Source organism: Cuculus canorus, chromosome 3 (genome assembly GCF_017976375.1).
Source record: "Cuculus canorus isolate bCucCan1 chromosome 3, bCucCan1.pri, whole genome shotgun sequence".
Classification (NCBI taxonomy): Eukaryota; Metazoa; Chordata; class Aves; order Cuculiformes; family Cuculidae; genus Cuculus; species Cuculus canorus.
The window spans coordinates 79,107,851-79,134,540 of record NC_071403.1 but is presented as its reverse complement, the minus strand read 5'-3'; the positions used below and the strand labels follow the sequence as shown (position 1 = coordinate 79,134,540).

Genomic DNA, 26,690 nt, shown 5'->3' with positions numbered 1-26,690 from the left:
ATGCCCTTTAGATCAGTCGAATTTGGGGATTCTATTATAAACACGAAAAGCGTGCTGACTGCACAAAGCCCTTGGTGGTACCAATTAAAGACAGCGTCATTCAGAGTTGGCACTTCTCATGCTGCTGCTTTTTTTTTTTTTTTTTCTTTTTCTTTTTTTTCCTATGCACTGCAAATCTGTTCCATGGCAATGGTGGCCCCTCTGCTGCCATGCACCTGTACCATGCTCCAGCCCCAAGGCATGACTTTCTTGGGTAGTAGGGAAACACCTTGCTTTCCACTCTTGTTGTTCAATTTCTGTGCCTTTTAGCTACTTCTCCATCTGGCCAGACATGAGCAATGGGATTTGGGTCCAATATCTCTTCATGTCATCATACAGGGATGGGGAGTATTGCCTGGACTGCCCCTAGCAGAAAACCCCGTGCTGTCCCTTCCTCGCTGGTGCAGTGGCTCTGGGCTGCCAACATAGATAATTTGATGAATTTCATGGTAAGACCCTAGATTATCAACATTATCTTTTTATTCCAGTCAGTATTCCAAGTATTCCTTGAATGTCACAAGTGAAGAGCTGGATTATTCACAAAGTGTCCAGTGTTAAATCCTATTTACATGCAAAAGTCGTGCCAACTTACCCTGAGGTTAAATCAGTGCAAACCCCTTCTGTGAGGAATCTTCTGAACTAATGAGAATGACCTCCCATAATTTCTTTAATTAAAGAACAACAACAATCTAAATCAAGATAAAACATGCTTCATATTAAATAAGGTTGGCCAAGCAAATGGGTTTGCATTGCTTGATAAGATGACTACACTTTTTGTGCTGACTGAATTACATGTGTGCTTTGGACGGAGCAAAGCTCAGCTCTCGTTTCTGACTTCTGATTGAGTGGGTGCAGCAGGGGGGTGGGGGGGGCATTTACACCTGCCCCCACCTAAGTCAATAGAGGTTTTACGTCTGCCTGTGAGGTGGCCAAGGTCTCTCTCCAACATACACATTTTGTGCCAAATTCCATGTGTCACTTTTGATATCTCACAATTTCATATAAAGTGTCAGATCAAGAAAAAGCATTATTTTTCATGAAAGTTACTCCCCCCACCCTAACTCTGTATTTGTCAGAAAGGCATAAAACATGCACCACAAGAGCAGAGAGAAAAAAATCTTTATTTCAGAAATTTTATCTTCCAGAGTCAGGCTTTTTCTTGCATAAGGCTCTCCATAAATCAGGGGTCTTGTAACTTTGATCTATTTACCCTCTGTCTACAACACATGCTCCAATCGCACTTCTTAATGAACTATAAGGAATTGGGGAACCCTAGCATAAGAAAAAAAAAAAAACACCAAACACCAGTACTGATTTCTTAATTCTTTGTTCATTTATTAAAAAAAAAAAAAATAAAATATGACCTTTCCAAGCTCCTTAGATGAAGCTTTCAGTTGTGAAGGCAATGGCTAACCTCCTTTTCATTGCTGATTCAGGAGACTGCTGAGAACAGAAGTAATGTTGTTTCTCATCCAACAATAACAATCTCATTCAAATCTTGTGACTGTCTAAGAAGATAATCTTGTTTATCTCAACATATCCCCTTCTAAACAAGCTGTTTTCTAAGTCTGTCCTTAGAGACGATGATACAGCTGCTTTTCCCAGACCTTGCTCAAATCACCCATTCACATAGGGGTAGGTGTCTCCACGTAAAACTCTCCCCATCAGTGTTCAGACCCTCCTGGAAGGGGTTCTGTGCCCAGAGAAGCAGACCAGAATAGTTGCCCCATGAGGCCACAGAATATCAGTGTGTCTATACCTTACTGTAATGAGAACCTTAAGAACAAAATCACTGTTATTAATCATAGTAGAAAACATGGGCAAAACTGGAAGGTGATTTTCTTCTCAATCAATATTGTGGAGCTCCCACCAATCCCTTAATAATGCTTTATTCATGGATGAAAAGATAGTAAGGTCCCAATATATTATAGCCATTCATGTTTAGACCTGTAAATGAACCCCAAAATAATTGTAATATTCTGTTTCCTGCTACACATATACACTCAGCTTATTAGTATATAAATTAAAGCTAAACTGCATTTAATCCCATTAAGCATTACAACGTAAGCAAACAAATTGACTAACAAAATATAGTGGAATGGCAGAAAAGGAAAATAAGCTCAGAAAATAATTGGTTCTAAAGAAGTTAATGAAAGTTTGTAGTATGCTTTTATATGAATAGAGTTCAAAAGAGATTATTTTTTTGAAGTGTTACTCACAAATCTCTCGTATCCACAATAGATCTTTTGTTAACTGTACCTGCACATTTATTGTGTATGACAGCCTAATAAAATGAAGTCATTTTAATAAACATTGTATCAGAATATCCTATCTTCTATGTGGCAATGTGAATTTCCACTACTGAAAGAAACATTTAACATTTTCACCATTTTAATACTTTTAATAAATATTTGCAATTCCTGTGATAATGCATAATGGCAGAAAAATGCATTGCCTCCAAAATTTATGTGGCTGCTGGCAGGTGGCCATTTTCCAATTTTCTGTCTCACTAATATACATTTATTATGTATTTCTAAGGGCTTTTTTTTTTTTTCAGTATTTGCCTTGCCATCAAATTGCCGTTTCTTTTACAAGAGAAAAGCGCTCGTGACAAAAAAAATTCCAGTTGAACCTCAAACTGACAAATGGACATCTGCTGGCCAAGTCAGCGAAGAAACGCATTTGCCTGACGTAGCTCTCGGTTTGATCCCTTCCCATCAGCTGAAGCCACAATATGTTTGGATCAGAGACTCATATTCTGAACTGATTACAAAAATCAGTTCTCACTTAGTAATATTTTCTGAAGTGTGACATTGCATTGCATCATGTTACGCATGACATGACATGAAATAACATAACATTACATGATGGGTTATGACATAGGGAAGTAAGATGCAAGTTAATATTATGCATTACATATTACTTTTTTTCTAAACTGTTGGATCCGAGAGTATGATGAGCTGTGAGTGGTGTATTCTGTGCTGGCTTTATACAACCACCATCATTATAGTATCTGAGCATCCACCAGCTGATAATTAAGCTTCTTTTGACAGCTGAAATCCTTGAATCTTTCAATAAGCACATATCATTCTCTATATTTAAGTAGTAGTATTCATTTGAAGAGCAAGGGAGCAGTGACTCTCTAAGTATGAAGGGTAAACACATAGGCAATAAGAAGTGGTAAAACAACTAAAATGATATGTACTTATCCTCTAAATGGAAGGAAGCTGTTTTTCTAAAATTCTTTATTGCATTCACAACAAAGCAGAGGATACCTTATATCACAGTGTATGTGTTTCTTGAAGATCCTTTCTGGTAGCTAATGATGTTCAGAGAAGGCGATTTGTTATCTGAGAGCTATTTATGATGGCCAAGATAGAAGGGCACTGAATAAATATCTATAGCTCTCAGGAACTGAAACATGATGGTGCAATAGATGGAAAGAAATATCTCAAATAAGCAGAGGAACAGAACCTCCCTACCAAAGGTGACTGCAAGTTCAATAGCTTTTTCTTTGGTCTTTTTTTCAAAGCTGTGAAGCAACCAGATAATCTCAATTAACAATATACTTTAATGGAAAGGAAAAGATTGCTATGTGCCTAAGCAGGCTTTGGGGTGTTTGGTGTTTTCTTTTTTCTCTTAGTATGCACAAGAGGGATTTTTTTATCAATAAGAACCATATAAAACAAGACTGACTAGGAGGTCTGTTCAGACTTCCCTGCCAATGAAACCTGAGACAGATTAGTATTAATAATTTTTAGATAAAGCATGGGCATGTAGTCACTGGTAGACTCTGATTCTATTGAGAGGACCCGATATATGCAGTATTGTGAAAATGAAGCTCGGGCTATTTACACATATTATTATCATTGTGAACACCCTTCCTTGCTCCTACTCTCTGACTGAATTGAGTTTTCTATGTTTGTGATGCACACTAAAAAAGTATAGGGATAGTATGAAGAAGAAATTGCACAAATCTGTGGTCACATTTTCGGAAGTGCTGAGCACCTGCCCTTTCCAACTTCAGGAAGGAAATACAGAGCCTCAGCAGCAGGAAGATATTGTTTTGGGCCCCACCAGCCAAAGCCCTGCTGGTGTCTTGATGCCCTGGTAATCATTTCTCCAACAGGGTACAGCTCAGCTTATTGACCATGCAGGTGTTATGCGGAGAAATTAAAAATTGATGGCCAACTTGTAATAAATTAGGAGTTAAAGGTACGGAGTGTTTTTTTGTATATATAATTTATATTTATCTGCTGTCAGACTGCATTCCACTTATCCTGGCTCTGTTCCAAGAATGCATTAGCATTACTGTGATTAGTGTGAGAGAAATTAGGTCTCTTCAACCTGTATTTCAATAGGACTTTAGGACTTCTGTAGCAGGTGACAGGACTTCTTGCCAAGATGCACAAATAGAAGGACCATTACTAAGGCTGATTTCTGATGCCAATTTGTGCTGTTCCTCTTCTCCATCTATTATTTTTCTTTGATTAAACAAATTCCTGGAATGTCAAATAGAATGCCTCTAGCAAAGGAGAAAGACTTTCCTTTATCTGTGCTTACAACATCAGGAGAGGTAGATTTGCTTAATCAGATGTTGTTAAATATGCTCAAAAAGAACCTCTATACCATAAAGAGAGAAGTAACGAAAATATGTTTCATTCTGGCACCTTTTATACACTTCTTAACATCAGGGAGCACAATCCCTCCTTGCTTCAGTTGCACCCTGTGCAGCAGAAGAGCTGCAAGTGAGGAATACAGTGCATGGCCACAGCAGTGACTGCTAAATCTATCGGCAAAGGATTGCCGCATCTCTGCACCTGGTTTAAAAAAAGGTGCCAATCCCTACCAATTTGGGGTTTTTTCCCCCGGTGCAGGCTTTACAGGTAAATATATTGATGTCAGTAGCATGTATAGACAGACTGGCATTTGCCGAGCCTGCACTGGCTCAGTGAAGCTTGGCAGGCTGAATTAGGTGATAGTATAAAAAAAAGAATAGGACTGTTGGCTTTGATGAAACCAAAGCATAGCTGCTGTGGCTAAAAACTCAGATTTTCACTGTCATGCCTGACAGAGAGTATTTGCTCAGAAAAAGTTGCATTTTGTGTTAGATTACTAGTTGGCATTTGACTGTAATTCACAGAGCAATAAAGGCTACAGAGGGTCTAGTTAGGAAAAATGCAGCTGCGCAGTATGTAATAGCTGCTGGGGCACACAGGCTGTGTTTGAGTTAATCCACTACCATCTTTCTTTATCTTGGTCAGACACCACATTCATGTTTTTACCAAAGCAGGAAAGTGACTTTTCGTTATGCAAACTACTGTTGCTTCATGGTCTGGGGAGCCCTCAGAGAGGATAGGGAGAAGGTGTCTTTCCTTCAATCAAAAAAAGGACAAGATTACAAAAAATTATTTGACAAATAGGACTGGCTACTGTACAAGAGGTTAAATCTGTGATTTGCTGGGGAATTACAGGCAAGTTGCTTCATGGTCTTTATTTTTGGTTTTCCCTTTATTTGATCTGTGTTGGTCCCAGTTCAACAAAGAATTACTCTTCGGGAAAGTTCTTACCGGATTTAATGTGAATTTTTCAGTGCTTCCCTGAACCAATTCTAGACATTCTGCAGGATATGTAGATACTGCATGGGTGTGTAGAAGAGTGAAGGCACATTGTTCACTGATTATCATGGGCTTATGACAGGACTAAAACTGCAGTTTGGAAGTGACAAGGTAGAAATTCTCTGGATTCTTTTATTTAAAGCGTAAATTAATTTTGCTTGGTCCTTTTTTATGAAAAACTTCTATCTATTTTGAAACTAATTCAGCTGAAAACCATGACAATTAACTGCAAACTTTTCAATTTTCCACTAGAATTTCTTGGATGTCTGAAAAATCATGGCAGTCTTGAGTACTTGTCCAAAAAGATAATTATTTTTAATAAATAGTATTATATTGATATATGTATCTTATATATAACTATATATAACTATCTTATATATAGTTATGCATGTTTATTTCAGATATGTTTAATAAGAAATAATATCTAATATTTATTAATAAATAATTTTATACATTATTTGTTATAAGATGATGCTATATTATGATATAATACAAATAGCATTATATAATTACATGGAAATATAGAATTAAGAATAAAGAATTAAGGATAAAATATGTTATGATTTTTCTTTGCAATGGACAATATTCAAATATTAGAGTGAACAGATGAAGGGTCTTTCTAACCCCTCCTCCTGCCACTAATGTCAGTGGCAAAGTGTAGCTCAGAAATTTGTTCATACATTCTCTGTTTCTAAATGGTAGACTTTTCTACATGCTTTATTTTTTTTCTAATTGATTTCTTCTTCCTGAATTTACAGCCATGCAGCTTTATTAGAATCACTTTGTGGACTTGCTCTCATGTAATGTTTTGTTGCGATTAACCCATTCCACACTAGAGGAATGTATGTGTTTCATTTCCATTTATTATATGAAGTGGGGGATACATCATTAAGTTTTTGTGTTGCTCATGTTCAAAGCAAGCTGATAAGAAGCAGATACTTGAAGAAATGGAAAAAAGTAGATAAAGATTTCCTCTCCCCCTCATGACTAGCCTTCCCTTAGATGAAATGAAGAATTTGTGAGTGGACACAAGCAGGTGATACAATCGTTTCTTTACCAGTAAGCTAACTGTATCAGTCATCTGAATCTTAGCATCTATAGATAACGATTTCCTAGTATGAAGAATTCACATATACATATTTCTTACTCTGGTGCCTTCATGCTGTTTCCTTAGCAATGGGCTGTGTATTGTCGTCCGGCTCTGCTGGGTCAGTTGTCAAAGTGTAATAATTCACCTAGACATTTTTCTGGGGGGTAGTGCACTAGTATTTTTGAATCAGGATGCTCTCTGAAAGGAGGCACAAGGTAAGTTTTAATCTCATAGCACAAAGGTTGCCTCAGATACAAACAGCAGTTAGATGAACAGGAAACAAAGAGACTGTTAAAAAAAAAAAGACAAACTGCACAAATGATGCACTTGAGTAGTGAACCTTATTTGTCATGCAGAGATTTGAACTGGTGCTGATGCAGCATCCTAGCACCCCAACCCATATGAACCTCAACCCCAGACCTTCAGGAGAACATGTGCGTTCTCCCCAGCAGTGAGAGTGGTGCTGCAGATTTCATCCATGTCAGCGAATTTAGTTTGGTTGAAAAAGATTTCTTGGAACTAACTTTTCATTACAAAGGGTAACCGCTTAAAAAAGAAACACCACCAAGCAAACAAAACCACCTTACAACTGGGAAAACTGTGGCACTTCTCCATAAATCTTCTTAAGCTCATATATTTTATAAGTATTTAATGTGATACCTTGTAGGAATAGACAGCAGCAGATGACTGCAACTACTTCAAAGAACAGTTATTTTCTGTTGTTTCTTTTGCAGTTCGGCCCAATAGACTTCCTAGCAGATATTGCTTGCACAGTGGCACCATTTCTCTTAGGATAATCAGTATAGTTTGGTAATAATGCAGAGCACCATACGATTAAAAATTAATAGTGAAATGATTACATTATTCTCTTCTAGCAGAAGAAAGCTCCACCTTACAACAAAGGCCTTTAAAGCACTTTGGCTGTTTTCCAAAATAGCTAATTAATACTCCACCTAGCACTATTTCTGTGAAGCAGACACACTATTGCCAGGCAGGAATTGCTAACCGTCCATTGAGGAACTGGGCAGGTGGCTGGGAAGGTTCTGCAGTCGGCAGTGCCAGTCATACCACGCCAGGAAAATCTGCTCAAATGGCAACAGCACAGCAAGTCAGTCTTCTCTGTTATTGGAATAATCTGTGACATTCAAACCTGGGAGACAATGCTTTGGAAAGTCTAGAGAGACTGGATTTTCTTTCCTCAACACTAAAACAAAGGCTTTGCAATGTTACACATATTATTCTGATCACAAAAGTATCTTGCATTAGGGCTTTCAGCATGAGATAATTGACCTTGACATTGCTTTCAGCTAAGGGCACATAACTCTTATCGCAGTGACTTATCTTGAAGAAAAGCGTGCAACTGCAAAGAATATTTACTTACTATCGTCACTTTTTTTTATTATTCTTGAAAACGGTGTACTGCAAGGACAAGTAGGCAGAAGTGTAGTGGAGGGATGGAAGGCATTTTATGTGGATGAACACATGAAGAGGTGATTATGTATTGCTATAAGTCTAATCCTTGGATAAACTATAGTTTGCTATTAATTCTTTGGACTTGCTTAGCTGCTACTTAACATTTCCATGACTTAACAATTATATTCTTGAGCTAAGAATAACTTTTCAACAAAATGTGTAGGGATTAGAAACATTGATAATTATATTAATTAATATTAATGGGAGTGACAATATTTGTAGTCATATGACAAACATGAGGAAATCAGGGCTTTAATTTTATCAATTAATTCTCTTTCTAATTGCTTTCACTATTCAATTGTCAGTACGTGTTCCACTTGCAACAAGGAATGTATTAAGCAGGAAATGCAGACCAGAATTAAGGAGAAAGAGATGTGTGTTTGTATATGGTATTGTCTGTTATCCAGAAACATATTTAGTCTTGTCTGTGGACTTTGCATTTTTTCTCTCTATTATAAATGCCAATCACCTGGAGTAATGGCTTCAGTCTCAATTAAGATGGGTAGTAAGGAGAAAGGCAGTCAAAAGCAGACAATGCCACTTATTGAAGAGCTTTCCAAATTATCAAATATCCTTCCCACACCTTCCCACAGGTGCAGGATGAGCACAGGACAACAAGACAAACAGACCGTGGAAAAGAGAGTTCAGTGTTCATATCTATACTGACGACTCAGATTTGTTTAATACATCTGATTGGGTTGAAGTTGTCTCTAGAGGAAGGCAAAGAGCTGCAGTCCATTGGTCTTAATCCTTCCCTATACTCCCGTATCTTATACTGCTCCACCAGCTCAACACCACAGTAAAATTAACATCATCTACCCTCCACACTCCCCGTTGTGAAGGAAAATCCCTCACCAGATCTCTTGCTGAGCATCGCAGCTGCCACAGAGTCTTCTTGGCACCATGAAGGAGGCAAAACCCTCCCTGCAGATGTGTCCAGTGCAGGGCAGAGCCATGAGATTATGTTCTTGCTTGGTGTCCCACCAGACCCGAGGTGTGCAAAACCTCAGTTGTAAAGGCAGAGGCATCCTTCAGGAAAAAAAATCATGCCATAAAATTTTCTGCATTAAAATCTTCATGTCCTGAAATTGCTCTCCTCAGAGAGATTTCAGCCCATAAAGCAATCTTAATGCATTAAAGTTTCCTTCCACACAGAGCCTTCACCGCATAACAATCCAAGAGGCCAATAAAACAAACAATGACTATCTCCTGGGGACCCTGCAATAAAAAAAAAAAAATGTCGTCAGCCAAAAATTGTGCCTTTGATGGCTCTTCAGGCAAGACATCAACAATCTGTACAACTGCTAATCCTCTCATGTGGTTTTACACTCACTGCCCTCTAGACCTGTGCCTGGATTTCACATGCAGTGTTTTAAGGTCCACTTTTCTTCTCAGCTCATCACTCTTCTGCTCCTCCTTAGGATTCCGCCCCTGTAAGACTCTGAATAAACATCTCACCAGACATTGCATGCACAGATGAAGGAAGCTATCACCTGGGTAATGCTGGTTTAGTTGCCTTTTTGCTTTTGCCAGCTAAACTGGGAAAAGTTGGTGTCTACTTGCCTTAGCTATGTGGGTGTTGGGTGCTAGTGTGGCAGGGAATGTGGCTGGGATGTTCCTCACCAACACCCCAGTAAACCTGGTGGGCCTCGCCAATGAGAGAATTTCTGTTTCTTGTGGAATGGATACTCTGCCCACCCCATTCCTCATCCTTGTTGACAGGTGATGATGATCCCTAGCATGTTAGCATCTATGCATATTTTTAGGATAAAATCAGAAAGAATAATTTGATTGTGTTGTGCAAGCCACATTGTCAAAAGGCGTTCAGGACAGATTCAGATTTTTGTTTTGTTATAAACATTGCTCCTTCTCCATATCCCCATCAGGGGACAGAGCTCAGAATTAGTCCTTTTGTGTTTGTTTCCACTACACTGGGATGGACCGGTGAGCCTTTGCTTTTTCCCATCAGGAAGCATAGATTTAACGTATTGAACGCACCAGAATTGCTTAATGAGTGCTCAGTGAATATTAATAAAAGTTTGGACGTGACTCAGGCTACAATGGATGAGAAGTTTGAAAGCTTTGGTTCAAGATTACAGGAGGCTGTGAGAAAATATGGTATCCAGCAGCTAGCATATAGTGCAGATATTTCACTATCCAGGGATCTCTAATTACTAATAATGTACAGGAACAGTATGATATGTCCTTACAATCTCAGAATCCCTTTCAAAGATAATCTTTAATAGTTTATTTGACAACCTGTAAAATTATAGAAAATTATTAGTCTTGGGAATTACAAAAATCCCCATCGCATAGTCAAACAATAAAATTATAATTACCTGTGGGTAATTGAAATTTAACTGTTTTTTTTTATTGTATATTACACATCAATAGCAACATAAGTTCAAGAGTGTCCCCCTCCCCTCCTTTTTCTTTTCCTTACAGAAGTGGGGAAAATGGACAACCCTGCTGGTAGCTTGTGAGCCCTTGTCACAGAACAGAGCTTGAACAATTTCGATTAAAGCAGTATGTTCGAGACTGTCATTAGACCTGCATTAAATTACATATCTGGAATGTTAAAAATAAAGAGTACTGAAGCTTATTCACAGCTGCCTGTCGTAAAGTATGTAGTCAAGGTTTTGATTATCTTTAAAGTTCTTATTTTTCTCTTTTCTAAAACTTACTGTTTCATCAAACAAACATCTAGCACATTTAAGAACAGTATGAGCACATGAGCAGAATTGCTTATGATGGATAAAGCATTAATATGTTTCCATTCTGTGCTCAGTAGTATTGTTTAGTACTAACAATGGTAATTTATCAATTATACAAGAGGGAACAAAGCTCTTAGAAGTCTCTCAGCTCTGAATCTACCTATTACAAGGTCCAAAGCTTCAGACCCTTTCTAGACCTTGGGAGGCTTCATTTAATGTTAGCATTTGCATTACCAAGTTTTGCCTTGTCCTTTCTTAGTGATCCCATGGAAGCTGCTCAGTACTCAGCACCATGGCACATCAAGACTTCCATGGCTTTTTTTCCCAGAAAAATTATAACCTTTTTTCTTTTTTCCTTCTGAACTAGGGATCTTGATAACAAAGCACGACTGTTCACTAGCTCTCCCGTCTGCAGCCTGCTCTTCTGGTCTAGTAGGTAAGACTGTGCAGTCCCCTCTTTCCGTGTTTCTTGCAATGGCATTAGATATTTTTAGAGAAAGCTTAAGGACAAAATCCAAGATTTTTGGATGCTGTTTCACCAGTATAAGCCCAAAATATGACATTTTTGACAGTTAATTGTCTGTATGACAACTTTGTTATATACCACTAAGATGCACAATAACAGTGTCTGCTTCTGTACAAGGATCAGGCTGGCTACTTCTATTTGATTATGTAAAGTGCTTTCTGGTCATTATGTGAATGCAACTGCACAAGTGAAAATATCTCTGTTTTATTAATAACAGTTTCAATTAAAGTGTTTAATATACTGATTTTATCATGAAAGAGGCATCACAAAGACTAAAACATAATGGCAAGCCAAGTACTGTTACAATTATTATTACTATTATTTATATATAATCATTGAAGTATTCAGAGAAAACTGGGAAATTGAGTTCTTGAGCCCCAAAGAACTCATACTAACAGCTTTTTTTTGGGGAGGAGGCAATAATAGCAAACCGTCTCTACTTTGTGGCATAATTAATGGTGCATACAACTCAGTCTGGAAATCCGTTATCCTGATTGGTTTTTTCCATTTCCCAAGATCAAGGAAGGCAAACAACTCAGTTGTATCTATCATTGCCTGCCTTTTTTATTTAGATGCCTTTTACTCTTCCCACCGCCTTTCTTAACTCTGTTGGTGTGAAGGGCATCCCTGCACATTAAAGCTGTGATGAGTCTGTTTACCTAGCAAAGCAGAGAAAGGTTCTCATCAAAGTGGTATTTGAGAGCCTTTACAAGAGACCCAAGGAGACATATTTTGTCTTCCTCACTTATCCTGTCCATCTGAGTTTTTTCAGTGTCTTGATCTCCTAAAAGCTAAAGTGGAGCATTCATATTAGATTTAAACCAAGTATAAATCTTTCAAAAGGAGAAACCCCAAGAGAGACTGTATCATCACAGCAATTAATGGTCTATGCTACAGCAGAGGAGAGAGACAGGGCTGTCCCAAAATCATGGTCCTTATGCCAAATAGCCATGACCTTATATAACACAGGGAGGAGGTGTAGCAGAGAGAGTCTAGTTTTGCTCTGGTTGTTTCCTAATTCTGACCCTTGACCAACACCTGAAGGCTACAAGGAAGTTTTTCTCCATCATTATCTCAACCCTCATTCCCTGGCAGATTCCAGCTTCTGAGCTCAACCATCCTAAAAAAGAAGCTGCCGAGCTGTTGTACACTAGGATTTATATATATATGGGATGCTTGGAAGCTAAATTTTCCAACCACTAAAATGCACCATACTGTGAGACAGAGCAGCAGATAAATTTTCTTGCCTTTGAAGTTCCTGCCTGTGTCACTTCACTGAGGATGATTTTTACCATTTTGACTCCAGTGAGGAGATCTATTCCAACATAAGTGTCTTCCTCTGCACTGTGATGCAAGGATTAAATAGGAGCTAAGGATGAGCAGTTGTAGCAGGGTCGGGATTAAAGCCAGGGCAAATTGTTCATTTCACTAAAAGTCACTTATTTTTTATGTATTAATCGAGAAAATACATTGATGTGTTGAAAAGGACCAAAAGTTTTTTAATTTGCTCCCAGCAATCTGAATCAAATCAAGAGACCCAAGCCTCAGAATAATGGGAAAATATTTTCAAGCGACAATACAAGCCTTTAGGCATAGCTATTGACACTGAGGACAACATAATGAGAGGGTTCAGGAAGCTTCAGGGAGCTCCTCCCGGAAATCACCATTAATGGTCCTCATTTTGCTCCCATCTGTAGGGTGTTTGAGCTCACGAATATTTAGGTAAAAAAGCCTGCAAGCTTCAAAAAAAAAAAAAAAAAAGTTAGGCCATTTTTCTTTCTCTTGAATGAAGTTATAATGTTATTAAAAGAGTTGATCTCAGCCTGCCCTGCAAAAGGGAACAGCTCACATTTGTGAGATTTCAAAAGCGTTGGGAAGCCATGTGTATGGATGTTGTTATTTCCTGCCAGAGCTGTCCCAAGAAGATACAGGCAGGGGGCTGGTTTTGGAAGAGGAGTTTGGCCTTTAGCTACATCAGCTGAAGTGAAAAATGAAAAGATTACTATTAAATGTTTCTGAGAGCGAACCTCAATTCAATAAAGTTTTGGGTATCTTTTAATCTTTTTTCCTGTTTTTCCTTTTTTTCCTTTTTTCCTAAAATTAAAACTTATTACAGAGCCATGGAGACCAACTACAACATTTTAACGAAATGGGCCAGAGAATCCGGTTGTTTGCTTTTTAAAAATATCATGAAGTTGATTTAAACTTTTAGATATGTTGACAGTTTGAAAGGAAAACAAAAAAAGAAATAGTCAATTTAGGAAACATGCGGCAAAACCATCTCTCCTGAAATTTAAAAAAAAAAAAAAAAATACTGAAAGATATTACATAAATTTACTAAATGGGTTGGTGGACCAGAAAATGTAGAAGACACGGAGAGCATTCTGTCTGAAAAACAAATCACACAAACACACTATTTGTTCCCAAATGATGCCCAGTGAATGCTTCTTTGCATTCAACTGGTCTCAGCTTGCTGGATCTACAGCTTCAGGAAAGCCTCAGCGCTGTGATACAAGTTGGCCATTCCTCAGAGAAATCGGACTTGCTCTTAAGCATCATCTTGTATTCAAATAAGGAAAAACGTGGCCAAAGCTCTATTGTATGGTCTTTAGTCAACAGACACATTATCCAGTAATATTGCTGCACTCAGCAGATCTTTAGGCTTGTAGTTTTCAGGGTTTGCTCCATCTGATGTATGATGGCTGCATGACTGGTAGCAGTGTGGGACAAAGCCATCTTAGAGAGGGAGTTCTATTACAGAATAGGCTTTTCTGAGGCTCTTCTCAGTTTCATCCTGTTTTCATTCTTGCCATTTCTAACCACAGAAGGGTTTGAGGCCAGCTGGTTAGTGAACCAGTCAGTTATTAATAAGGAGAGCTGTGGGTCCATTTGCTTTTCAGCATTGAGGGGATGCTTATTGCATAGCATAGAAAAGAATATACTGCAGTCTGATTACTTACATGTCTCCATGACTTGGTGCCCCCTGCACAGATGAGATTCCATACTAGGAAACAGTGTAAATGTTATAGTCGATATCCCATGGCAGAGAAACTGTTCTGCAATTTCTTTTTTCTTCTTTTCTTCCTTTTGCACGAGGCCCCTGTGCTGGCAACTAACTATTTCCTATAAGGCATTGTGTTAAAGTTATACAGTGTACCATATTAAATTTTATAACAGTGCTTTGTGTTTTCAAAAGACTTGGGGGGGAAACAGCATCAATCAGGGAACCACACTTGGTAGACTTGGAAGGGGCCTCTTGGGTCATTTTGTCCAAGACCTCTATGAAACAGGAAGGTTTCTACAAAACATATTTCCCATAAATGTATCTAACCTTTCCTTAAAGACACTGAGTGATTGTGCCATAAATACCTCAAATCAGTAAACTAGTCTGATTGACCTTATGATCAAAAAGTGTCTCCTAATACTGTATAGAAAGCACAATTCTCCATTCTTTCAGCTGTATCTAAGCAAGAAAAAAAGGGCAAATACAGAGTAATGGGCAAGACTACAGACTGTGCAAACAGTTTTGCTTTCACTTTACTGCCATCACCTACCATAAATCTGGATGTACCATTGATACTCAGTTTCCCAGTGTAGTGCCTGTGATCCTTGTGGCATCTATCTCACTTTGTCTCTGACTTTTGGAGAGCCAACATTACAGAGTGTAGAAATAACGAAGATGTACGAGCAGCACTTTCTGATTCAGAAAGCCATTCAAAACTCTATGCCATATAGTTAAAGTATTTATTTCTATTTTCTATTTATTAGAATTTGTGAGTTGTTCCTTGTCAGGACCATGGGAGCTAGGGGAAGCACAGAGCTTTCTACATCTCCATCTGAGTGTCAAAGAATAATTTACACTCTCCTTCAACAATTGTGAATACTGAAAAATAAATACCTGGTAGTTTAGCTGGTTGTTGTTGCAATAGTAATGCATTGTGTGCTGGTTATGGCCCTACACTGTTCTGCCTTCTTCCTCTCACTGAATATTAAAAGTGTAATTTTGTGTGGATGTGCTATTAAACCATATACACAGTCATTTCCGAGAGCTTCATGAGCTGCACATGAACTATCTTTGGCTTGCCTTTTTTTCTGGTGAGAGTGCTATAGGCCAGTTGCTCTCCCACCTATTTCTGCCTGGCGGATACAAGTTATGGAAAGAGGTTGTTTCATGGTGCCCATCTCACCTGGCTGACCATTACCTACTTCATTCCGAACACAGGAGAAAGTTAGACAGCCTTCAATGTATTCTCACAGGTCCAGGGAAAAACATGTCTGGAAAAGCTGAATATGCCACCTTGGGGGTAGCAAGGCTTTGCTGTCAGATGTAAGAATGAACAGTCATCTTACAGTCATAGATCAGGTTTTATTGCTGTCACCAGCCACTCATAGAACATCCAGCATCATACCGGAATGAGACACTGAAGAGGTCCAGTAAAAGCTTGTGAAAAGATTTGGGACAAATACTATATTAACTGATCCCCAGCAGGCCCAGCTGGAAAGCCTTTCTCTACCAGACAACCTCATTAAGAATAGTGCTTACAACCTGACCCAGAGAAGCATTTCAGCCTAGCTGAGGAGATCTCTAGAGGCATTTCTTCTTCAGAAGATCCGAGAAAGAAGTTTTACACTGTTGAGGTAGCCTGAGCTTGATTTAATATCCATTAGCTGTTTTGGGATAGATCGGGCTCTCCTAATTTGTTTTTGGTTTTGGAAGTTGTTTGTTTGGTTTTGAGGTTTTTGAGGGGTTGTTTGTTTGTTTGTTTGCTTGATAGTTGCACTTCCCATACACAGAGGACTGCTGCATAATGGGCCAGGAAAACTGAAGTTCAGTCCTAGAAACAAAAGATATAGAAAAGGTAAGATAGACAGTTTAGAAAGAATATGGTGATCCCAGGTTTGAAGACGTTGCATATCCCTGTGCACAGTTTTATGCTGTCTCGCCTTTATGCCTTATGCCTTTGTGCCAATTCAGAACGGTGCTCACTTGTCCTTGTCAGCTCAGTGCTAATCATTTCACAATAACCTTAAATAAACCCTGAAAATACAGATTATTTTAAAAAATGCCTTCTCTATACAATTAACTAAATGCCATCCTTTCTGTGAAGTGCAGAGTTTTGAAGTATTTGTTTAGTATTTAACCATATAGAAACATAGGCGAAAATACACCTCATCCAGCTGTTTAAGGGCAGATATTATAAAATCACAAGAGAATTTAAAATGCCTATGCCATGAAAAAGAACAGAAATACTAATAGACCTGTTTATTGCTTATACTCTTTTCAGCCATTGCCTTTTTCTCATTGAATCACCAAATCAAGCTTCCCTCATCATGCCAGAGATGAGACAGTCCCAAGTCCAGCTCACCTTCACTCCTTTCCTGCCTTAAAGTCAAGCTGTAACACCAGTTCTTCTCTAATCAGACAATTTGAAGCCCATACACCATTTGCTTACATAGCATCTTGGGTACTTGACCCCTATGCCAAAATCAAGTCTGCTTCCTTCCTTCGTGAGGACATGTTTCACTCCCACATATCCCCCATTTTACTCTTAGTACCACTCCATTCCCTAGATTGTAAATATGTGGTGGGGGAGAGAAAATATATATTTTTTTTTTTTTTTTGTTAGGAGGAGGAATGAAGGCAAAGAGGGCTTTTGTTGGTTTTTTTTTTTGCTTGTTTGTTTGTTTGGGTTTTTTTAAGGGAGGTCTTTTGGTTCGGTTTGGTTTCTTTTTAGAGCAGAATTCTGACCTGTAACTGTGCTGTTAGGTACTCCTGAAAACAAAAGGTGCATTTGCATCAGGTGCTCCTAAAACAAACAAATAAAAGATACATAATATAGATTTTCTGATCCTGTTCAGTGCACAAATGCCAATCACAGGCAAATACGGGGCTGTATCTTGCAATCCATTTTGATATTTACAACAGAACATGGCATATCATTTAATTTAAATTTGCAGCATGCTCAGTGTAATTAATGCTGTGCAGTGCCTAGAAAATCCTGATTTCTTAATGTGATACAATGCATGCATGCTGAGACCATTTTTTTTTAAACTACTGTATAATTTTGGAACATTAATGGGGAAGCACTACCATTAAACAGGAAAAAAAGCCGTGCTCACTTTCTCTTTATGAAACTTCCATGCAGCTCCCCAAAATATGATGCAAACTACAGGTTTGTTTTAAAAGAGGGGGGAATCAGAGATTTAATTTTCCCTTGACACAGCATGATGCTTGAATAGCCAGGCAGCTATTCCTAAATTATGTGCATTTCATTCCTAGGAGCTGTGAGCATTTTGAATGGGCTGCTGTTAAATACAGTACACAAGCATAAATACTCAAGGGAACAGATAGCTTGAATTTTGGCATGAGCAGAAATCTGATATCTATCATAGTAGTATCTGAGCACGTAATAATAATGCATATTGATTTGTTATGAGCGCTAAGAGAGGGGTTTTGGTATTCTGGGCTGAGAACTGGTAAACTTGGGAACATCTTGAGTGATTACAATAAGCTGTGGTATTTGTGTGCCGTGGTTTTGGCAGGGACAAAATGGTTCACAGGTAATCTTTAGACCTGCGAGACTGGCCTGGGTCTCAGGTTTTGGAACTGAACCCATGAGACTGAATGCATGACAAAGATACAGATATATAAGAAATATATAAATGACACGTGGGCAGTTTACATCTGAACCTAGAAAATTAGGTAACAAAAAGGCAATGGGTTTGGCAAGAAGAGTCGGGACCAAAAGCCCTTCAAGGTCAGCAGCTTTACTGCCATGAGTTTGGGTGTTAGTTTACCTATTTTATCAGACAGCTACAAGCTTTAAATTGTCAAAAAAAAAATAAGGGAAAAGAAAAAAAATAGTCAACACCATCCCTATCATTTTGCAAGGTATCAGTTTCTACCAGAACAAACTATAAAAGCTCTTTTATAGATCTGTTGATAGCAAAGCAAATTCTTCAGGTCCTCTAAATAAATCTGTTCCTAAATATAATGCTTCAACTTCTATATTCTCATCTGACACCTGACAATTCAACCTTAAGAGTAATTGGTCCTGTCTTTGAACCTCTGCAAATACTGTATGAGGAGGGTTGGCAATTTATTGATTTAGATTGATTTTTGTAAGAAGCATATGAGACAGATATGGTATCAGGTGTCACACACTGTATATATTACACTCCTCAAAAACATCCATAGGCGATGAGGCAGGGTTCAAGAGTATGGGGAGGTAGAGTTCGGAGAGCACCTGCAAATGAAACCATCTTGCTGTGTGATACTTCTCTGAGTAATTCACTGAGAGACACTAGCCGGGAACAACGGGACTGGCCAAGTTTGAATTTCAGGAGTGTGATGAGATGGTTTTTCTGTGGAGAAGCCACCCCAGGGTACATGCTATCTCCACATGTAGAAACCCAAAAGGTTGCCCAACCCATTGGTCTCTTCCTGGTTTTGGTGTCAAGCCTCAAGAAGGGCTCGAGGAACAGATGGCTATTGAAATGAACAGTCACATGTTCCCACATCCGTAACTGTATTCTTTATATATGGTAATTCCAGAATGTTATGAGACAGGACAGTGGATTTGTCAGGAATGAAAGCATTTGTGAACTGGCTGTTTAGTTTGTGACAAAATTTGTCATTGATATTAATAGCTCTGAGCCCCAGTAAAGACCTAAAAAAACTAGGGGAATAGCAGAACAAAAGAAGAGAGAAAGAAGGTGACACTGAGGGTCTCGTCACTGGGGATGATGATTAAGATATAAGACAGAGGGCTGTCCCACTTGTGTATGAGTTTGGCTGGGGAAATCACCCTCCTCTTGCTGTCTTGCTTCCCTCATCTATAATGAGGGAAAGAATAACTTTGCAGCATACTTTACATTGGCATTGCATGCTAACTTCATTACTGTTTGCAACAGCCTCTGCATTCCTCAGAGGAAAGGAATAATAACAAAGAAAAAAAAGATAATTACCAAGCACATAGTTTTCATCTATAATCTTCATTTCAGTATTCGCTATTTCTGATGTCAATATTTTATAATGGAAGAATGAGATATGTAAAGTTTCTGTTTGATGGAAGTAAATTCAGATTTAATATTGCCAAGGAGCTGAATTTTTAATATGCTAGAGCAATATGCAGATATTTCCCCTGTTTGTTGCTCCTGCCGTTCCTTTGTGCCAGTTCAGTGATGTTCCCATGACCAGGCAGAAAAACGGAGAGAAGCTGATCTGAATTTTCAGTGGGGTGACAGTACTTTGTCATTTAGTCCTGTCACGATAATTGGGAGTGTCACACCCCTGTTAAATGGAGAGTTTTCAAAGTGCTGTACAGCCCCTGTCACTGCCAAAGCTCTTGTTTGTTCACAAAGTAAAGGCAGCACCTCCAGAAGAAAAAACCCACACTGAAGGGGCACACTTGCAAAGTTTGTTGTGAATTGATTTCCTCTGTCTTTTTGTAAGATTGGATATATTGGATCAGCAGTAGGAAAATATCCTCTTTTCTCACACACTTCTGGCTTCCAACCTGCCCAAGACTTTCCACAAACTCTTTAGGAATTTACCTCTTTTCGTTAAATTGAGTTGGATCTCATTAATAAAAGAATGGTCTGATGGAAAAGAGTTTCTAAAATTATACTGTAACCTAGAATTGCAGGATTCAGCTTTCTCTGCCTGAAGAAAAAAAAATTCTGAAGCATTAAACTTACTTTATCAAGCATTGCACCTGACATGCTCTCATAAATTTTACATACATTTTAACTTATTTTAATATTATGCAGGCTTGGTTTAAAATATTCTCATGAAGTAACTAAAATGAAGCTGCTCAGCCATAAATTACAGCTAAAAAAATACTTGTTCACTCCCTCCCCCCCAATATTTCTTTACTTAGAGTCATGTGTTGCATGTAAGTTAAATTTTCCCTTGCTAAAATACTTGTATGTCTTAATAGGACTACCACAGAACCAGTGAGCCTTATTTCTGTAGGGTTAAATGCAGTCTCTTTGTGTTTTGTTTTAGAAGTATCTTGTCTAAAAGCTGGCATCAGTAACCCCTTGTGCGCCGTACTTCAGCTGGGTACAGGGCTCATGAGTAAACACGCAGACATATATTTTTACAGGAGCAGCCCGATAGATGAAGGGACAGATGGAAGCTTTGTGGCGATGCCTCTTGCAGCACAGCACGGTTAAGGCAACCCAAGGATGACCCTTCGGCCAATATTGTCATCCAGCAGGTACGATATCATTGACAACTAATCACAAAGCTCCATTTGTGTTCCAATTTCTTAAGCTATTTCAAAGTCAGAGCTAAATTACACAAACATTTGCCTATCCAGACATAACAGGACTGTTATGAAATACTGTCAGCTTGTTGCCATTTAGCCTGAACACACACTGTATGTGTCTGTCAAGCCATACTTGGGCAGCTCTGCAGCATGCAATGTGTCCCAGACACTGGAGTGATTATGTCTGAATACTCCTTATCTGATTTAAAAGCCGACAATGCTACACATCTGTGCTTGCGAGGCTCCACTGTTACACTGCCATGCCAGTATTTATTTTGCTTCTGCAAGTTAGTTTTCCTTGAGAAGCAGCAGGGGCCTTCTTCAATGAACTGAAAAATGTGTATTGTATGAAGGTCTGTGGAGGGTTTGTACTGTAGTTCAATGGGCAAACGTGAACCCAGGGGATGACATTTCATTTAAACATTTGGTTTACATCTTTACATGCCAAAAATATTAACGTCTTGCCTTCAACAAACTGAATTCAGCACTTTCTTTTTCATTTTTTTTTTTCTTAAATGAAGTAATTATAGCCAAAACGTTCTGTGGATATTTATTCTTCCTTCTCAAAGGTGGAGGTTTGCACAAAAACATTTGGTTTCGGGGCTGGATTGTCAGTATCAGCTCACTTGACACTTTCCCGTTAGTTTGTACTGGAAACCACCAGTAGTTTCTTTTCTTGTGTTTATTGTATTACCCTCAGACATTTGATCAAGACATCTTGGATAACAGCAGAATCTAGCTTAATGCCTATTTGCTATTTTGAAAAAAAGAAAAGAGTGAAGAATATGGTTTCCGTCAAAGGATATATGAAGACAGTTAATGTAATTGAGAAGCAGACGGGCATTTATGGAAGTGCATCTGAATGTCCTCTTCACATATAATTGAATCAGGAATTCTACATTAACATGCAAGTCCTGTACAAAGGAAAAGCAAAAAAAAAAAAAAAAAAAAGCTTATTTTTAGGTAGAAGCCCTCAGTGGGCAGTAAATTACCCATAATATCCCCCAAACTAGCAATTAGCCCTGTTTGCTGACTACCTGAATTGTTTCACAGTAGTTCAGCACAGTCTTATCAGTTATCACCATACTTATCATCAGAGATTCAGCATATGATTCCCGCAGCGTCACAGACTGTATGCCTAAGGTCACCCATAATAACAAATACATTTTATTTGCTTCTTTTGGCCCTTCGGAACTGTTTTCTCAGGCTTCAATATGTGAGGATAGCTGATGTTGCTGTGCTGCTTAAACGGCAAGAATTTGAAAACAGAAAGCAATTCAGAAGTGTAGGTATACTTCGGTATTAGTTAAGAAGAGCGTATTTATTCCTGTATTAGCAGATAGTCCTAAGGATCTGCTTTGAGGCAATGAGCTTCCTACCATTTTCTAGGGTTTTCTTTTCAGAAGTTCTGACACTGGAAGGTATTTTTCAACACAGGCCTGTAACTGAAGGAGTATAAAACCGGAAAATATGGAAACAAAAAACTATGGAAACATTTTTCCTTAAGGCTGCTGAGCCATTTTCATATCCCTAAGTATGAATACTTTGCCAAAATAGTAATTCGGTTTGGAAAACAGTGATATTGCCTACTGTAGTGGTAGAAAAAATCATGGGTCTGCACATGCACACAAACACAAGAGCACACATCCCAACAGCATCATTTTCAGTGAACAGGCCTTGGTTTTAAAGAAAGAAAACCAAGCGAAAATGAGACAAATTAAGCATTTGAAATCGAATATAGAAATGGTCAGACCCTGAGCATTAAAGGTTATGTTTAAGCACTGTGCACACCTTTTTGTGTAAAACTTTCATTTACATACTATTTCTTAGGGAAAATACAACTGAATTAACATACACCCAATCACAACCATTTAAATCCCATTTTCAGTGCTGGTTCTGCATCACTGACGTGAGCCTATTTTCCTTCCTCAGATCTGATGGACTAGGTCTGAGTCCATCAGGTAATGAAGAAGATAGAACAGGAAGTCATGCTGAAGAAGAACATTTGAAGACTGCTTCTCATTTGAAAATGCATTCTGAGAAGCAGAAAATGGGAACATTGCTTTTGTCTGGCTCTAGCTAAAATGCTTCAGCTTCTTGTTTCAAGATCAGAACATTAGATCTGTCAACAGACAAACTGAGTACTCCATATATCTGAGAGGTGTTCAAAAGAGCAAACCATCTGGTAAAAGGTAAGCTATCACTCTAATTTATTTATTTTTTTTTTATAGGGACAGATTAATGTGAAACACACAGGCTACTGCTTGGTTGAAGGAAACATCCCTGAGCTGCCCTGTGATTTTATACCCAGTCATGCTGCTGGAAACCAAAGGCAAACAGCACAGAGAAGACCATGGATTTCCTTCTCATTTAGGGTTAAGCCAGGAGTCTGAGACAAGAGTCCTATCACCAAATTTACTTCCCTGAACATCAACAAAAATGGGCCCAAACATCTACTATTTCAGCAGTAGTTCCTCAGGCAGGGAGTCCATAGGCATTGAGCTCTCAGTTACTGGCTTGGTGAGGCAGTGACTACAGTCAGCCGTGAGCTGTTTGGCCATCTCCTCAAGGCACTCAAGGGGAAAAAAGGGAAGACTTGGTGTGGACAGTGCCAGCAGACTTGTTCTTCAAAAGAAAAGGTTTTTTTTTTTCCCCAGGAAAAAAAAGAAAAAAAAGTCTTTGGTTTGAACATTGTTTCCATCCTTACTAAACCTGGCCTTGACTAAGAAGAATACAAATAAGCTGATCATAAATTAACAGTCATCCCTGTTGTGAACACGCACGTGCATACCTGGCCAAGGCAGGCAAAAGCAGATTGATTAAACAACAAAGTTCACCTTGTTTTCAGAGTTGAAAGCTCATGCTGTTTCTTGGCAGAACAGGCATGTCAGGCCTGTAATAACCACTTGCTACTTTGCTTCAATCAGCGTTAAAACCAGCATAATATTAACATCTTGGGGAAAATCCATCTGGAAACTGTTTTCTGGGGGAAAAAATGAAAGGCATGTAGCACATCCAGTGTTTATTTATTTATTGATTTCATAGTAACTTTAAGGAACTTCAGTTTTCTCCCTTTCTTCACCTGAAAACTTCGTGTTTCAACCATTTTCTGTTAAAATGTGAGCCGAATACTTGTTCAGGAAGAAGTGGCAAAGAATAGGTGTAATTCAGCTGAAGGTAAATCATTTGGTCTGGCAGAGGCATGGATTTGTATTTGATATTTGGCTTTACTCTGGAGGAGGCTTGTAAGTGCACCTCTTACCGTGAATCTGTATGCCCAGTACAGCAGGGTGGCATTACCTGGGACAAAGCCAATTCAACGGAGGCATCACTCCCATAACAACCAAGTGGTCAGAGCATGCCTAAACTGGGATTCAGAGCAACTGTGCACACTTACACATGGAAAAACTGTTGCGCTTACATGTTAAGGTTTTAAGGGTGGAACACAAGAGCTGAGCTATAAAGTGGCTGTGTGAAAAAAATGGTTACATTTTGCTGGTAAGTACTAAAATTGGTAATACTAAAATTGACTTTTTTCCTCTTGATATCCTAGTATGAATACAGACTTGACATTATTTCATGGCACCTTTTCTTTCTGTTGAATCAACTAACATGATAGTTTCAGGATCCAGAGGACACTTGTGCTTGGCATGAAAAATTTTATGTGAATCCTGTTACGGGAAAGTTAATGCAAAGCTGACTGGGTAAATGAGCCAAAGAAAGTCTTTTTTTTTAATAGTTTGCTTTATAGTTTGCACTGATTTTATTACTGTTTTCTTTTTAACTGAAGCACTGCACTCTAGCATTGATAAAATCTGAAGACTACATTAGTGATGTACTGCACACATGATCTAAAATCCATCTACTCTGTGTGAATGCTACCCTGTACTGCTAGTTCAGCTTAGATGCTCACTGTGACTGTTTTGAAGACTTCTGGCCTCTCCAAAGTATTTTTGGAAAGTAAGCAAGTGATTCTGTGTCTGGACACTGGATTTTTAAATTAGCAAAATATTTATTGCTTACTCTGAAAACCACTTTGTCACAAAGAGCTGGAATATGAAGGGGGCATTTGGCTCTGTATTAATTTTTAGATGAAGTTTTAAGACCAGGCTAGGCTGTAGGTTTGTGTTCAACGATGCTTAAATGTCCTGGCCTTCCTACCTCCTGGCCTGTAACTGCATAGGATCATGCTCTGCCATATTTCTGTCACCTTGGGCTTCATCAGTATGAGAAAACCACCCCTTTTGGCTTGGTGTCTCACTGAAAAATAAAGCACTGGGGCTGGTTTGCCAGTCATCTTTTTTGGCCAGTTGTATATAGCTGCCTCATACACTCAACTTCAAAGGGATTTGGAGGGGATTCATTTAGGTTCAGTCTTTTATTTTTTTCTTTTCATTACAGCTCTTAAGTAGGTACCAAAGTGAAGATTCCTGTTTACTCAGGTTACTACTCCTAAGGGACCCAAGAGCACTGGCCACTAAGCACTCAGCAGAATGAGTAAATATTTTATAATTAAGCCCTTAATTAGAACTCTGTATTTAAAAAAAAATAAAATCCTGCAGCTTCTATATGAAATATTACCTGTGCATGTAAGAGGGCTAGGGGTTACATTCACTTTGTCCAGCTATTATAATAGCTATTTTAATAGGTGGGTATATAATAAATACAATGCTTGCTACCGTGAGTGAAAGAGAATACTTACAAATATTTGCGGAAAGAAATTCTGAACAAATAACACAGATAACTAGCGGGTAATTCAGGTAATTTTTCTTAAATGAAGAAACTTTCATTTGTTACATTCATTCAACCAGTGAAAAGAAATAGTGCCACATAACCAGCATACATGCGCAGCATGTCTTTTGTCTACAGAACAAATACCATGTTTTACCTTTGAACTGGCTACATAGGGAGGAAAAAATTATCCTCCCTCCACAAATGAGTTTGGGAATAATTATGTCTAATGGAAAAAAAATCCATCTGTTTATGGACAATGTGAATGGAAAGGGATGTGATATTTGTGAAGGTACTAATTCATTATAAATTATTACCATTTTTGGTCAGCAACAGTCATTGAACACAAATATAATTATATTAAGGGCAGTAAGAGCCCAGACGAGATAGAAAAGAGCAAGGCAGTCAGACTTTTGGAAAGACAACTAGAGGGGGTACAGGTCGTGCTGTGATCTATTCAGCACTGGTGAAAAGAGCACTGTAAATGTTTATTTACCTTTTGTACTCCTTGGCTTCTTAAATAAAAGAACCGATAGTATTTAAAAGCTCTGACTGTGTCACACTGTTCCCCTCCTCTCTTCAACCTGCTGAAGCTGAATGCCTGTCCCAGGTTTTCTGCTTTATTGTCGCTTGCATGGAAGGTGGGTCAGTGCTGCAGCCGGCAAGAGTGCAGAACAGAAAGAATTAGCGTCATATAATGGGAGAGAAGTCAAAAACCCTCTGCTGGGTGCCCACTGAAAATGGTACAAGCCCCTTCTTTGAATGCCAAGTTTATGGACGAGGTTTTAGAACAGCATCATTTGATAAGGCTGAAAGCACCATTAATTTTTTTCAACCCACACAATGATTAATATATTTATTTTTTAACCACGTTAACATGATTGAGTTAATTGGCACAACACTAGGAGAAAAATGGGTTCGCTGAGACCAGAGGCTGAGCAGATTTGAAACTGAGGGTCCATGAAGGATTTTTAGAATCACCCCAATTTTATATACCCAAACCAGCTTACTCCTTTGGCTAGGAACAAGGAGCTTTCCATCTCCTTTTGAATTCTGGGGTAAACTGTCCTTGTACAAAATTTGTTCAAGGTCAAGTTTTAGGCAGTGTTTTGTGCGGCAATAACCACACCATAACAGACAAACTTTTCATCAGATAAGGTAAAAAAGTCTCTTCTTCGGGTCAGTACAAGAAAGGAACATGACAGAGTTATAAATACAGAGCCC

At 38.5% G+C, this 26,690-nt stretch overlaps 2 long non-coding RNA genes across 18 annotated transcripts in view; one reads left to right on the top strand and one right to left on the bottom strand.

The window, feature by feature from the left end:
* Window positions 1-423: 423 nt before the first annotated feature.
* Window positions 424-23,578, top strand: LOC128851803 (uncharacterized). Its single transcript, XR_008449274.1, has 4 exons — window positions 424-488; window positions 2,597-11,370; window positions 20,571-20,684; window positions 22,967-23,578. It is a non-coding gene; the product is annotated as an uncharacterized LOC128851803 (long non-coding RNA).
* Window positions 9,302-26,690, bottom strand: part of LOC128851802 (uncharacterized) — a 512,727-nt gene continuing 495,338 nt past the window's right edge. For 13 of the 17 annotated variants that reach the window (XR_008449259.1, XR_008449269.1, XR_008449267.1 and 10 more), the window contains 2 exons: window positions 14,421-16,295; window positions 9,302-9,438 (listed from right to left, as the gene is read on the bottom strand). This is a non-coding gene — a long non-coding RNA (uncharacterized LOC128851802). Of the gene's footprint in view, window positions 9,439-14,420; window positions 16,296-23,572; window positions 26,119-26,690 lie in introns of all 17 variants that reach the window. The other 4 variants (XR_008449265.1, XR_008449261.1, XR_008449260.1 and 1 more) reach the window with 3 other exon arrangements.